Source organism: Megalobrama amblycephala, linkage group LG5, assembly GCF_018812025.1.
Source record: "Megalobrama amblycephala isolate DHTTF-2021 linkage group LG5, ASM1881202v1, whole genome shotgun sequence".
Classification (NCBI taxonomy): Eukaryota; Metazoa; Chordata; class Actinopteri; order Cypriniformes; family Xenocyprididae; genus Megalobrama; species Megalobrama amblycephala.
Genome location: NC_063048.1, coordinates 34,944,605 through 34,958,377, shown reverse-complemented (window position 1 = coordinate 34,958,377; position 13,773 = coordinate 34,944,605). Strand labels below are relative to the sequence as shown.

The window sequence follows — 13,773 nt, the reverse complement described above, 5'->3', positions numbered from 1 at the left end:
CAAGAATGGTGAACTCTGACCTGTGAATTCACATCACGTGAAGAACACTTGTGTCCAGTAGATGATTGATACTTCACGGCGTGACCTCTTGGCTGAATTAAAAGTTGAGTAGATTGTATATTTTTACATTTTGAATGTATTACTATTTATTACATGTTGAAAACATGTTTATAAATAGATGTCACAGAGTGTAGTCATATCACGACCGACCGTTACAGTGTCCATAGAAATTTTGTGTGGTCAAAGTCTATAGTAGTGCGTTGAAACTCACGGTTATTATGGTAAGGGGTGTTACATTTTCGAAACACCCTCAAAGTGGTTGACCAATCACAACACACTGGTCCAGCCGACCAATCAGAGCACATTGAGAAATGCAGCCCAGAACATTACTGACAGACCGGGAAGAGAGGTGCTGCAACAATGTAAAATATGTGAAAAATACTCTTTTTTTCTTTAAATCAAGCATGAAAACCTATTCTAATAGAAATTAAGACTGAAAAACAGCATAATAGGTTCCCTTTAAATATAACATGCTTTAGCTTAAGTAAATGTAAACTCGTACTCCTTTATCAACATGAAATAGAACCAATTATATATATATAGTTCTACTTCATGTTCATAATACTGTTTAAATACCCAAAGCAGCTAATGCTGTTTTTATTAACCCTTGACAGAGAAGCACTATGTGTATTTGTTTGTTGTCTGCTTTGAGAACATTAGTGTGACAGGTTGAAATGCAGTCCAGAAACATGTTGCCTAGAAACTAATAGAGTGAATAACCCAATATGCATGTGTTTGTCCTAGTATAGGTAACCATTGGCAACAGCAAAATCTCTCGCCTTTCATGTTAACCTACCCATATTTATTTTTTAACAAGTATGATAATTTCACTGTTGTGGAACTAGACATTTCATACATGAAAATATGAAATGTTTTTGGAACATGGAAGGCATGTTTAATTTTATCCCAGCGCTCTTGCTTGGGTATATGGCTTTTTCTTGCACTGACCAATTTGTTTTTGAAACCTAGCTGTCTGCAGAGACAGACTTCTTGTTGCTGTTTCTTATTTAACATTTTTAAAATGGATATTCATGACACAAATTAAAGTGTGCACACATCAATTTCCCCCTCCCAGCTTAATTTGATTCTTTGCAAACCATGTTTGTACAACTAGAGCTACATTTCTGCTCTGTGCTTGCATACTCGTAAATGCTCCATAAATATGGCCCAACACAGTTATGCATTATATATGGGGACTCGTCTTAAGACCATTCCCTTTGCACATGCATGGCTGGGGAGTGATGGGGGCGCACGCTGCTGGGGGAGGTGGAGGTCACGTTAAGTTCGCTCCACTAGTCTGCAAGCACTTCTCAGGATAATCTGGCTTTTAAAATAAGATGCCATGTGCTTACAGTATTAGCATCTGAATTTGTGAACCCACCATCATCTTGGACACAACACAAAACCTAGAAAAAATATTCTTGTTTTACATACACTATCAGTTAAGTAGCACAGTATAATAATAATAATATTCCGAACTTCTTTGATTGTGACATAATCTCAGACAAACAACATTAGGTATATAACCGTTTGTCAATAGATACTAGTATGCACCCTTAAAGGAATATTACAGGTTCAATACAAGCCCCAATTGACAGCATTTGTTGCATAATGTTGATTATTACAATGAAAAATTACTTTCTTAAAAAAAAAAAAAAAAGAAAGAAAAAATGGAGGTTACTGTGGCTATCTTTGGAGGAATTAAATGCAGTACATTTAAACTGAATATTAGCATAAGATATTTTTTTAAAAAATATTGTCTGTAATCAGAAATACAAAGATTGTTTAGAAATCATGATGTAGTGTTCCATTCACATTTAGAAATGAAATTTAAAGTTTCTAATATTTGTAATAATATAAGAAGAATGGCCAAAATCTTGCAAAAAGTCACCAAATTGGACAGAAACAGCTCTGATTTTTACTGTCGGTTTAGGGTTCATGGCATTGTGTGGTCATGACAGTGAAGAAAAGTGAGTAAGAAATTTCATTTTGTCAATCATGTTGGCACATTGTTTACATCTTATAGTTGTTCTTTTAAAGCAGTGAGTATTTTATCCATTTCAGCAAGCTTACAAACAGACCCCATTCACTTCCATTGTGAGTGCCTCACTCTAATCCAGAATTTTGCTTGTGGGATGAGTTGAAATTAAATTTTGTAGTAATATATTGTTGTACAGGTTTTGAACTTTTGTTTAGCCATTCCATCGCAGCAGATTTGTGAAAACAAAGTGATGTGCTTAGTCTCCAGACCTCCAGATCAGCATTTGAACCGACACAAGTGTTAGAAATGCCAGTCTCAGTTAAGGCTGGATCAACGGTCTACTAATGGGATTAGATATTTCCTTTGCTCCTCGCAACCATAGGTCATTCCCCTCATTGTGCTGTATTTTAGGGCTTGTCTTCCGTGCCATTAAATTGAATTCCACTACATTATTAAGGAGCTTTTGGGGGATTACAGAGACACGTTTTTCGTCATGTGTGATGTGGTTAAATACACCTATACAAAAATGGCCAAAAGTGAGCTGCTCTGTTAATGCGACATGACATGGGTGGCTTTGTACCATGGGCTGGGTGCAGACTCGGTGCAAACAGGGCAATTGTTTTCATGCTCTTTTAATGGTTTCACTCATGCAACAGATTACGGTGCAGACATTTTCAGCAGTGAGTGATTCTGTCAACGGGAGTGTCTGTCCAGGGAGGATTAGTTGCTTTAATGAAATATTAAGAGTTTTAGTTGGCCTGTCAGGTGGTAGGGCTTGTGAGGGGCTCTAGATGAGGCCCTGGGGTCACTGGTTACTTCTGTTGGATACTAGATACGTCTTTTTCCCCATTCTGGTAGAGTGACTTCTGGAGATTGACTTCATATGTTCATATGTCTGTCTTAGAAGTTTCACTAAGTGATTTTTTTTTTTCTCTTCAAGATTCATTTTCGAAGGTATGTGGGACTCTTCGAGATCTCCTCATTAATGTTCCTTCCATGACGGCCTCTGCGAAGATGGAGAGTCCTAGCATGGTAGGGGGGCCTGCAGGTGGATTAATTTGTTCTGCCAGGTTCCTCAGGCCCCATGCTAATGAAGGGAAGAATACGGATCAGAGCTCATGCCATGGAGAGCTGTCCAACTCCTATGATGCCCTGCTGGAATTCCTGCCTGGATTAACCAATGACTTCCCTACTTCAAGCCCTTATTAGGCAGTTTTGGTCTCCCCATGCCATGGGAGCAATCCAGGGTGAGCGGGTCGGTGAACAGTTTGGGCTACGGAGTAATGAAGCATGGGTAAGCGAAGAGCAGCCTATAGCTCCCAACAGCACCCCTCGTTTCCTCGTCTGCTTTCCCAAATTGGACGTGTTTATAATACAACACGCTCCAGAGAACAAACACAAAATGTGGAGGGCATGGGGACATCTCTACTCTCTCCTCTTTTCTCTGCTCCATTGTTGATGTGAGGGTGTCTGTCAAACACTGTTTCCATCAGCGCCGTCGTGAGGAGGTGTACGGCTTACATCTGGCCAAGTGTGAAACTCGGTATCATCTACGAAATCTACTGTTAAATCACGCCTTTTATTTGTCGTCAAACCTTTGCTTGAAACCAAACACAACGTGACATTAAACAGTTTATATATTCTACTCGGATGTTGCATTTTTGCGTATGAAGATGTATGAAGAATAATATTGAAAGATTTGCTGTAGGTTGAGAAGGCAACCTTTTATGGCAATGCAAGTTTCATTCCATTTTTATGAAAATGTTGACATTTAATAATTTATGATTAATATATATATATATATATATATATATTAATATATTTTATATTTATATATAAATATATATATAAATTTTAGAAAATTTTTACATCTATTCAAGGTTAAAGGAAAATATGTTAAGTTTTACTGGATGCTATGACTTCATTTTTAGGATCATTATAGTTAAATATTTCTTGAAAATTATATAAAAGTTTATCAAAACCATATGAAACCAATACAAATAAACATTTTAGGAGCCTGATGTGTGTTTGACACTATAATATATAAAAAAATAAATGTTTTATATATATATATATATATATATATATATATATATATATATATATATATATATATATATATATACACACACACAGTATATGTGTATGTGTATTTATGCCTGTGTTATTTTCTTTTTTATTGATCTTATGTTTTTAATTAGTAGACAGTATTATTTTACTTTATTTTTGTAAATCATGAGCTTTCAAACTGGGGTCCAGAGGGCTGCAAGGGAATGCTTAGTGCTATATAATAAAAAATAAAAAATAAAATTTAAAATAAATAAATAAAAATTTGAATTAAAAAAAATAGCAAATAAAAAATCTGATTAAAATAAACAGGTAGGCTAAATAATAAATCTAAAATTACAATTTTTCATGAGTAGAAAACAATATAATAATGCAATGTAATAACTTAATAGACACTAAATATTTTCAAAATAATATTTTAGACTAACTTTTAGTATTCATTTTTCGCAGTATATAAATTGGGTCTTTGTACAAGAGACTATATAGATGCCTGTTAAATATTATATATTTTTGGGGGTTCGTGGCACGTAACATTGAAACGTTTAAAACGTTTTAAAGCAGAGACAGTTCTCCTGAAGCAACAAGCAGTCAGAGTCAGACAACAAAGTGATTTACACAAGTAAAGTAGATTTCTGACCACAATTTAGTTATCCATTGATGCATACGACTTCTTAGCGTATATAAAATACCTCTGAAGTTCACGTAATGGGTGGGCTAGCAGTCAGTCAGAAGCCTCTTAACTGGGAAGGCAATTAATAAACATTACAGAAAAACTCACTGTAATTATATATATAAAAAAGTCACGCTGTATTAAGTTATTCACACTTGTCTAAATCGCCTTAATTAATTCTGAAAAATACATGTGATTCATTACCTATGAGAGAGATTAAGGCCTCAAAAAATAGGTAGTTTCTAAATTTATAAAAGGTGTGTTTATAGTTACACATGAATTCAATTTGCCCGCAAGATCTTGGGTATTCTTCAAGAGCAATAAGGAGCATGTAAGAGTCTCCCCAGTATATTTTTGTACACGCACCCTCGGGATCTGCTGTTTGTGTTGGATCATGGGAATGTGTTGATACAGTTAGTGTGGTAACAAGCAGACATCACCAAGCTGACATTTTGAGTATCAGTGGTGTGGAAATACCTCGCTATCTCTCACTCACGTCAACCCTTGAGGGGGGTGCGAGCAGGGTACGAGGCTGGGGAAAGGACAAGGTGTAAAGGGCTCGGCTCTCTCTGCTCCAGGACCATACCACTGGGGCTTAATGCAATCTATTAACTCATCGGTCTGTTTACGTATCAGCAAACGAATCGTCTCCGATCCGCTTCTATCACCAAGCATAATGTATACACAAATCACTGATGCTGTGTACACAAGATGGTCCGATCGCTGGGAGCTGTGTGCTGTCCTTGCTTTCACAGCACACTGTCGCTTTAATAAATAAAGCACTCGCTCCAGTTAGCTGCTCAGTGAGAGCCCCAGCAAAGCCACATTGCGTGCAAACCCGGCTCACTGCTCGAGCCGTGGAGCGCTTGAGCCTAATCCAAGCTGACATGTTACAGTAAAAGTACTTTATAAAATCAATATTAAATTCACAGCCTTTGACATCCTGGGACATCTAAGATAAAGGGGAAATAAGGCGTAGGGTAAATAGTCCTGCAGCTGTGTCACTCGCTGAAGGAGGAAGCCCGGGGAAGACACAGGGGACCGCAGGGAGAATTAGTGCAGTGCTAGTCATGTTTTATACCAAGGTCTTGACATCAATGAAAACATTATAAAACGGCACGCAAACTCTGACGGGGGAAAAAAAAGAGAAGGAGCCAAGCAAAGGCCGAGCCGGTGCAGTGAAGGGCGAGTCGCCACCCATTCAGAAGGGATGAAAGAAAAAGAGGGTGGAGATGAGGTATAGAAATGGATACTAAGGGAGAGAAATGTTTCTTCCCAGGGTGTTTATCCTTATGAAATCGATCTGTGTCTGTTCATATTTGTTAGGCAATTAAAATGGCACACACTGACTGCAAACAAACTGTTGTTTTTCAAGAATAAGGAATTAGCATCTGAGTTTTTGTAGGCCTTTAGTGGAAAGGAATTTTTTTTTTAATCTTGTCAACATGGCTGTTCACTCAACTTTTAATTTTATTATATTATATCACAATATTATATAGTAATTATATTTATATTTATAGATGTGAATGTTTAAATTGTCACATAATGCATGTTATATTGTTTTATGGCTAGAAATATAATTCTATAAAATAATATAAAAAACAAACTAGTATTACATTATATAGTCTGTTTTATAAATATGAGTATATTTCAACTGTTAAATAATATTAAAATTGTATGTTATATTCTTTTATATCATTAATAAATGTACTATATAGTATGTATATTCACATTATTATTATCATTTTTTGGTTTAAAGCAGCAGCACATGGTGTAAATTTCCCTTTCAGATTAAATTAATCAAAAGTATTACCGCTATTCAGTTATGATTGACAGGTCTTTTCATGATTCTCCACTCCAAATGCTCTAAAGCTGCAGATTTCAGTGTTTGTGTAATATTTCCAGAGATTCCGTTTATTTATTTATCCTGTAGGCTGGCATGTTGAGATACATCATAGGAGGATTATGCGTGTCCTACTTTGGATAGAGTAATTTAGTGTCCGCAGAGGCAGGCACGCACACTGACAGCAGCGCAGCTGAATGACTGAGGCCAGGGGAGTTTAATAGGTCATCGGCGAGAGAAGATATGTTGTGACAAGGACGCAAGTTGTAAAAGGTTAGAGGAGAGGGAGCGCACCCCACCCGCTGCTCCCCCCCACTCAACAAGCTCCAAAAAGTGCCAAATCAACAGATACAGCTTTATTAACCCTTCACCTCATCATTTCATCTAATAGAGTCTTTGTTCAAAACTTATGTTTTCAGCATAAATTCTGATGTTTTTTATTGGATGGGTTGGACGGATAATTGTTCAGACTGCATATGAGAAAATGGGACTTGCGTATTAGTTCACATTCTAATTTGAGCTTGAAAATGGATCTTAATTTTACACATGACCGCAAATGAAACGTGTCAGCTGGTTGTGTGACTTGAGGATGAATGACCTAAATTTCAAAAGCACAAACAGCGTTTTAAAGCAAGCTCTATGAATCAGAAAATTGCCTATGGTGAACAAGGCAATATTAAATTAAATAACACTATATTTCCCCCCTCTCCCCTTGTTATGTCACAGATGATTTGAAAACTGTATAGGGAGCGAATGAGAGAGGTGGAGTATCTGTTTAGACACATTAACACTGTAGAACTTGAAGGTCTCCCTGGTGCTTGGCTGCTTGCACACACTGCCTTGTGTTTCCACACAGTTGTTTTGCTTTATTTTGATTATTGCCCTTCCATGCGATAAGCATAAGCTCTGCATTTAGCACTCAGAAAACAAGGCAAAGTACATGTTTCATAGGTCCTAATGCACCCTAAAAGAGGATGTCTGTTGCCCCTCAAATGCACTCAGAGGTGAACAAGGCAAAGAAAACAAATATATTGACTCTCAAAGAAGTAGCAGTGCTTTCTGTAATTATAAGCTATCATCATACTCATTTATTTATTGCAAACTGTAAATAATTCACTCAATTGACACAAAATTGACGATTTTAGAAGCGAATGCTCAATTTTATTTAAATAAATATCTGTTATTGGATTTCCCACCATCTTTTCCTGTTGCTTATCTTCGCAACACAGGAAGCACATTTTTTTCTGAATGCATGAATGAACTGACCTGAAAATCAATGTATGTGTGTACACTGTTCTACTGTCTGACAACACTGACAGAGAAATGGAGTTAAGTAATGTAGCTGAGCTGAATTTTCTGAGAAGTACCTCTAATTTTGGCGCATACTGATGTATTACATTAAAAGTTGACGGTACCTTAGTACAGTGATCATATCAGTTAGTTTGATCTGTACCATGTTACCGACTTATAATATTTATAAAATATAGTACCTACTTCAAGATACTTGTACGCTGTATAACCATTACGCTAACCATTTAAAAACACGTGGTGACCCGATTCCACAGACAGGGCTTAGATTAAGCTAGGACTAGGCATAGTTCATTTATAGGGCATTTAAGTAGCTTTTATGAATGTGCCTTAGAAAAAATCATTACTGGTGTGCATTTTGAGACAAAACAATGGCATTGACATATTTTAAGATTTGTCAGTACAAATTGCTTTCAGTGAAAAGCTCAAACATGCATTTTAGTCTGGGACTAGGCTAAAGCCTTGTCTGTGAAACCAGTTTTTTTTTTAAGCGTTTGTCAATAATTTAGTCAATTATTCAATAATTGTTTGTGTTTTTTTTTTTTAAACAAATGGTAATATAATTTGACACAAAAACAGAAAATGGAGCTGCAGGAGATTCGCCAATTACTGTTTCACTGTTAAGTTTAGTTCCATGTGAATGCTGTATTAAGTAAAAATGTTAATAGTATTGTGCAAGTATATACTCTGTATAACAATAATGATTAAAGTATGTAAATACATTATTATAGTACTACATACATATTATTATAAGGTCAGGCTTAAAATTCAGCATTTAATTTATAACGTGAAGTATATAACAGGGTCTCTCTCACAAAGACGTCTTTGGCCTGTGAAGCTTAAAGATTTACATTGACATATTAAAAAAGTAAATCTCTGACACACACACACACACACACACACACACACACACACAAAGCTTAAAGCTTAATTTCTTCCAGAGAAAAAATAAAGTCAAACAGCTTTGGATTGACATGAAGGTAAGTAAATAATGACAGAATTTTCATTTATGTTTGAACTATCCCTTCAAGGCAAAATGTCTTCAGTACTTCTTAAGTGAATCACTTCTTCCTGTCCATGTCTATTGGATTCTACCAGCTTTATCATCATTCTACCAGATTTCTACCACTTTTCATTATTAACACCATTTTTAAAGCTTTATTTTTATACAAATATGGGTCAGCTCTTGACTACCTCGAATAGAATTTCCACTGAATTTACCACAGCCTTTCAAAACCACTGCTACTGTGAATGTTTCTGCTTTATATGGGCCGTGTCTTCTTCTTGACATGTACATTATAGTTCGGAAGCCCGTCGAAAGGCACTAACACTAATCTGGCATCGAACTCTACACCTAACATCAGTGGTTTTTGTGGCCCTTGTTAGCACCGGGACTCTTTCTGCCTCCGCCCCTTCCTGTGTGTGTGTGTGTGTGTGTGTGTGAGCGTGCATGTATGTGATTGTAGAGTGATAGACAGCTTGTTACCCTCAACCTGAGGCGCCGCCTCGTTAACACAACCCTTGGAATATGGACATAATGAAAGAACCTGGCAACACATCTCACTCGCTCTATTAGCCTCTCAGTTTCCTCTCTGGGAAACTGCTCAGGGCCTCCATTCAGAGTGGCCGCACAAAGGGCCCGATTCTTTAAACGCTAGACAGGCCCACGGACAGCTGGGTAGAAAATGTCACACGGTGCGTGGAATGCCCATTATCAGGCACACTCATTTGTTCTCCGGGCCCTCCAAACCCTGTCAATCTCCACATCCCCCTTCCCGTCAGCCACACACAACCTGATACCGAATTGACAAATCGAGCCTTGCGTCTGTGACAGAATATAATAAACTCGGGAAAGGGGGAGCGGCGAGTCCACTCCGTTCTGCCCAATCTAATTGGTTTCGACATCAAAGATGTCAGTCAACGCTAGACTCCCCTTTTAGACAGTTTCTCTCACTCTCTCTCTCTTTCTCATTATGCCAATGGTCCCATTAAAGGAGCCGTCAGTTCCCTGCACTGAGGGATTTGGTGGAAGTCATAATTAGTGATTTCATTTGACAGAGCAGTTCTGTCTCCATTTAGTTTTTAACACCCCCAGGCCACATTTTTCACATAGAGTTGTCTCAACCACACTGATCAGCATGTAGGTGCACCTGGTCTGAGATCCAAGCTGTCACACTTTCGCTATTGTCTTTTGTACACTGTGTTCATAGATGGCCTCAGGGGTTGAGCGGATTTTGCTGAGGTTTTACCAACTAATTGACACTTCCATTCATACTTGGTTAATAAAGATGCTGACGAATGAGCATGCTAAATATTCAGTGCAAAATTCTAGATTATTGCCATGTGAAATTTTAGAGTTGTGTGCCATTCAGAATTGTCTTTTAAATTCTTATTCCATTCCCGAATTTGAATTGAATTTGAATTGAGAAAGCAAACAGGATGCAAATTTGAATTTGGATGTATAATTAAAATGGGTTTTACATAAAGTAATATAGTAAAAGTAATATAAATATATATCTTTCATTTTTAACTATAAAAGTGAAGTATGTCAAGACTTGACAAAGATTTTAGTTTGACAAAGCCTAGAAGGTTTGAAGTTTTTTTTTTTAAGTTTGAGGTTTTATAGGCTAGATGATTGATAGATAGACAGACAGACAGACTTATAGATGATGGATAGATAGATGTTTGAAATCCAATACGCCCCCCACTTTATATAGTTTATATATTTCATCATATTTAATAATTTAACTATTGTCCCTGAATGCATTGCCTGTGTCGAACTTCTGTCAATTACAGTTCAGTAGGCTAAATTCCTCTTCCTGTCACTCCATTTCATATTCCAGTTTAACTTCCTGTGGGTGTGGCCAATAGAATTCAAATTCCAACTCATGAATTGAAAGGAAGTAATTTCTTCAGTTTTGAATTCTCCCCAACCATGCCTGAATGCAAAATTCAGTTGGCGGAAAAACACGAAAAACATTGGAATAGGCAACGAAACACCTTACCTTTCATTTGTGCATTCATGCAGTTAGGAATTAATGATACATAGCTGGTTGTTAAATGCCTTTTCCATCACCCTCGTAGCGCGATGAGGAACCAGCAATCGCTCCCGTAATCCCTTTCCCTCCACTCTCGCTTTCTGAGAATCATGCGCTGTGAATAAAAGCAGCGTGTCTTTTAATATAGGAATTGAACACTGGAATACATCATGTGATTCTACCTATATTCCCTATTTCTCAATGTACAAACTAATCTAAGGAACATAATTAGACTTTCCTCCCTCCTTTATGAAGAGCAAGTTATATGGAGAAAAGTAAGGATCAAATTATTGTTGTAGAGAGAAAAGCAATAACAGATATAGATATAACTGTGATTATAGGCCTATCCAACCTTACAGAGCAACACCCCTAACGTTAAAAAGATTAGGTCTGGCCTGTTTGACATTTGGAGCTCGTCTAACGAGTGATTCTGCCTCAGAGTTTCAACACTCACTGTACCATACAAGCCCCAGTTGATTGGCAGTTTGTGTGTCTATGCGCAGCTTGTCTATCCTAGAAGCATCACCACCTGCTGTTGCATGACTGCTTAAGCTCCTGCCCCATACAATTTGACATTCAGTGTGACGACGGAAAACATCAATAAATAAATAACCCAGACAAATAAATCCATAGAAATACTCATTTGAAGGCTCAATGAAACGCTTTGTGAATGTAATATGCTGTGGATGCATTTCAAATGTAAATTATGGTATTCTAACACATTTGGTTTTCCATCTTTTCCGTCTTCATTTAGAAGCTGGTTCTACAGGCTCACAGCTGGACTTTTGTTTGCCACTCCACTCACCCTCTCTGCCTCTCCGTTTTTTTATGTTGCCGTTCAGACGATATTCATACGGCGGGTTGTGAGAAATCAACGTGTTAGGCCTCAAGTTCATGTGGCAGAGCTCAATGCCGTAAGCCATCCAAACACTATTACATCAATTGGATAAGTCAAGTTTCCTTCTCGTGTTGGCACTGTCTGTGTGATTGGACATTAGACACTATCTGTTTCCTGATTCATAATGTATTATATCCTATGAGAGGAGACATCCATTCTCCAGGCCCTGATGTTTAATTCAGATTGTCGCCTTGAATCACAGTACCTTGTCATATGTGAATCCTATAAGCAGTTAGAGAAGAGAGATGATTACAGTGTGGTGCTGGAAGATGTAGGCCTATGTATGCAGCTTGAGTTGATGAAATAATATGATTTTTTTTTTCTTTGATAACAATAGCGGTTCCTTGAGTATACATTTAAAATCTTTAATCCACGTTTACAGACTAAAGGCCCGTTCATACCAAGAACGATAACGATAAAGATAACGATAAAGGTATAGTTCTAAAAATCGTTATAAATATAAAAGAATAGCAGTCTAGTCCACATTAAAGCTATACGATAACGATATAGAGACAGATATCGTTGGGATCACTAACTGTTCAACTATAAAACACTGACAGCCAATCAGAATCCATTCTAATTTAACCTGTTAACTGTCACCCCCACTTTTTTTTTTTTTAGACAAAAAAAAATGCACTATCCGAACTTAAATGGTTGTAATTCAAGAATACTTTGGAGTATAGACATAAGGCTGGTCTTGTTTTAAATATGAAATTTGGCAGATTATTGTAGAAGTGAAATAACTTATGTAAGTGAAACAGAAAAAAAGTTATAGAAGTTTAAGTTTATGAAAATGTAAAAATACAATATTTTATATAAAATATAAAATATATATTTTACAAAACAGGTTTTACTCTAAAACTGCAAGGAACTCAAAGCCAAAAATCTGAACAAGTTGTGTTCCAAATTTCAGGTTGATATTTCAAAAAATTAGCTTTCAGTAAGATTTTGTTTGGGGCGCAGTACCACACTTTTTCACTAGATAACAACCAAGCTCCATTACTGACCATATAAAGGCGCCTCCATTTCCATATGTGGTTTGAGTGATCTGAACCATATATTTCCATTATTTTCATCCAATTTTTGAAGTAGACATCCTATATAGAAGTAGTATGGGAAGTTTGGCAGAATCTTATATGAATTTAGCCTCTAATAAACATAAAAACAACATGGTTTTAGATCGCCGCCACAATCATAAATGTTTTTTTTTTCTATTAAAAACATTTTCAGACCTTTTTTCTAAAAAAATTTAATGGATGTTATCTTTTGAACTCTTGGCATGAAAACAACGATGTTTCAACCAATCTTTAATGATTTTTCATGTTCATCGCTATTTCAAAATAAAGGTCTGAACATGCCTTATGAGTATGGTATGAATGCTTGTCGAAAATTCATAAATTATTGCTCCTATGTAATTTATTTTGAAAATCACCAAATATGAAAACTAGAGATTCTAAGCTTTCAAATGATAGTATATAGTTTGTCAAGATTAGTTTAGGTTTAGTATAGAATATTACTGATTTAAATATGGACCGGTGGGCCAGTGACAGTTAACAGGTTAAGGGTTTGCGCATTTAAAATGGCAGAGACAGAAGTTAATCGCTGAGATCCAGAAAAAGCCACCATTGTTTGACAAGTCAAACACCCTTTTCAAGGATACTTTAAAGGAAATTAATATATGAAAACAATCGGTCATACCCGCGGAATAAATGGTGAGAAGTATTTAAAGGGTTAGTTCACCCAAAAATTAAAATAATGTCATTTATTACTCACCCTCATGTCGTTCTACACCCGTAAGGCCTTCATTCATCTTCGGAACACAAATTAAGATATTTTGATTAAATCCAATGGCTCAGTGAGGCCTGCATTCAAAACAATGACCCTTCCTCTCTCAAGATCCATAAAGGT

General features: G+C 36.6%; 1 protein-coding gene across 1 annotated transcript in view; it reads right to left on the bottom strand.

Moving 5' to 3' along the window:
• g2e3 (G2/M-phase specific E3 ubiquitin protein ligase) overlaps positions 1-11,060 on the bottom strand; it is a 29,568-nt gene extending 18,508 nt beyond the window's left edge. Inside the window, exon 1 of the mRNA XM_048192010.1 lies at positions 10,935-11,060. The gene's annotated coding sequence lies outside the window, so the exon portion shown is untranslated. The remainder of the gene's footprint in view (positions 1-10,934) is intronic.
• Between the last annotated feature and the right edge of the window lie 2,713 nt (positions 11,061-13,773).